The sequence below is a fragment of the Myotis davidii genome, unplaced genomic scaffold (genome assembly GCF_000327345.1).
Source record: "Myotis davidii unplaced genomic scaffold, ASM32734v1 scaffold233, whole genome shotgun sequence".
In the NCBI taxonomy this organism is placed as follows: domain Eukaryota; kingdom Metazoa; phylum Chordata; class Mammalia; order Chiroptera; family Vespertilionidae; genus Myotis; species Myotis davidii.
Window position 1 is genome coordinate 2991556 of NW_006285917.1, and position 2480 is coordinate 2994035.

The 2480-nt window shown below is 47.9% G+C and overlaps 1 protein-coding gene across 1 annotated transcript in view; it reads left to right on the forward strand.

The window, feature by feature from the left end:
- Positions 1-2480, forward strand: part of GALNT6 (polypeptide N-acetylgalactosaminyltransferase 6) — a 24496-nt gene continuing 22016 nt past the window's right edge. Inside the window, 2 exon segments of the mRNA XM_006757069.2 lie at positions 1-123; positions 237-359. The gene's annotated coding sequence lies outside the window, so the exon portion shown is untranslated.

Consider the following 2480-nt stretch of genomic DNA (forward strand, 5'->3'; position numbering starts at 1 on the left):
AGTAGTGTGTGTCTCTTTCAGGTGATTCTTTCCTGTTGCCTGCATGCTGAGCAAACAAACTAGAGGTTGAGCCCCTTACTGCCAGGGCTAATCACAGGTGTCTCCTTGCACTTCAGGATGTGGGTAGTACCTGGAGGAATTGCAGGCTCCAGAGAGAAAGCCGTAGACTGCCAGGTTGGATTGAGAGAACAGATGCCTGGGAAGGGCTCAATTTAACCCTAGGTCTCTTTCTTCAGAGGGAATAAAAGTAACAAAGGCCGACCCCACTTCAAGGGACCACAACGCAATGCCAGGAAGTAGGAGCTGAAGTGACCTGGGTGATTCTGAGGGAGTCGGTCAGGGAGGTCTTCCTGGAGGAGGTGAGTCTTGAACACTTGCAGCAGCTGGTAACTACATTATTACCACACCTTTGTTTCTAATTGTGCCCCCTCTTTTCTTGCTGTTGTGGGTAGGTAGACAGAAAATATCAGGGAAGTTCGACCTGTGGCATAGTTTAACACTGTCATGGCAAACACTTCTGCCTTCTGTGGGAGTCTGTGCTTAGCAGGGGCAGTCCCAGGATTTATGAGGTGTCTAGCTCAAGCAGAACTCCTTGTGCTGGCCCAGCAGACATAGCTCAACCCCAGCTGAGTGCAGGAAGCTGCCTCTACACCGAATCCCCATTTCCTCCTTGACGCCTTCATGCCCATAGACAGCTCTACCTCTTCAACTTGCCACTTACTGCCTGTGCTATTGTTTTCGTTTTATTAATTTTTGAATAGGTAATATAGTCAGGCTCAAAGTACAAACAGGTATTCAGTGAAAGATCTTTTCTCTGCTCCTGTCCCCTCCCTAGACAGGTGTTAACTGCACCCAACGGTACCAGTTCTTATTCTCCAACTAGATTCTAAAATCTCATGGGGAAAGCAGTTGTCTCATACCTCTGTGCCCCAGCTGGAGTGAACTGGCCCATTGGTCACTCAAGGATTTTCTAGTGCCGCATTCTCCCTCCTCCATCAGCACCGATACTAACTTGGATCAGATCCCCAACCCCTTTTAATTGGCCATCCAGCTGCCAATCAGGTCCGTCTCCTAGACACCCTCCACCAGCTATCATTTTGTTCTTCCTATAGTCCTGGGCTCCCCAGGAATCCTGTATTGCTCCGCATGTCTCAGGTCCACAGCAGACTCCTTGGCATGATGACGTGGTGGCCCTGCCTCTCCAGGCCCCTCCTCTACTACTTGGATCAGGTTTCATACTCCCACTATCCCAATTTAATTGCTGTTCTCTGATTGGCTATGCTGTCTCCTGCCTCTAGGCCTCTGAGTGCTCACCTTATCTGGCCAGCTCCTACTGGTGGGTTAGTGCTCAGCCCAAGCTCCTCCCCCTCAAAGCTGCTTCACAAATGTCACCTCCCACTTGCTGAGTTTCCTGTATCCTCTCTTCCTCAGGGTCCTCTCTTATGCCATCTTCTCACTAGGTGATCTCTGTTTAAAATCTGACTCCCCCAGTTAACTGTATGTTCCCTGAAGGTTGGGCTTGCTCATCTCTGTATCTCCCACATCTGGCATATAGCAGATACTCCATCAATACTGGCAGAATGAACCAATCTCCTCTCCCATTTCGTAGACATCTAACACAAAATAGACAAAGAGACTTCACTGTATTTGATTTTTGATGCAGCTGCTGAGTCTGATGTTATAAAAGAAAACCACCCGTCTCCCCCAGCCCAGAGTGACCCAAGCTTCCCCTGAGATCATATTCCCCGGATCCAAGTGACTCCAGATGCCAGGCTTCTCCACAGGCAGGAACCTGAGTGCTTAAGTAACAGCATTAAGTAGCATGGCATGCCATGGGGTAATGAGTGTGGCTTTGGCCAAGGACCAGGTGCTTGAGGAAAATTGCTGGAAAACTGAGCGAGGATTTATTAATTATAATCGTGGAAATAATTGATATCTGTTTATTGAGGGCTTATTATTTGCCAGGTACTCTGCCGAGGATCTTACATACATTATCTCTGATTTAATCCTCACATCGCTGTGAGCTGGGTATCAGTTACCCCCCACTTTATAGATGAGGAGTTAGAGGCTTAGAGAGATTAAGTAATTTGTCCAAGGGTCACACAGCCACTAATGATAAAAACTAATACTTTTTCAGAATGTACTGTGTGCAGGGACTACGAGGCGTTTTCCATGATTATTTATTGAACTTATTAACCCTTCTAACAACCCTAGGAGCTAGGTGCTATTATTCCAGAAGGGGCAGAACTGGGCTTCGTGCTCAGGTCTGTGCCATGGACGTCTGGTGCTTTACAAGGGACCCTGGTGTTTTCAGAGCTTTCCACAGAAGGTGAACATTCATCCTCTGACCCCTGGGATCATGTCTGTGCCTGGGGGTGTAAGCTGATGAACACCGAAGTTCAGTCCTGCCTGGAATCTTAGATATTTTTTATTAAACACTAGAGGCCCAGTGCACGAATTTGTGCACCAGTGGGGTCCCT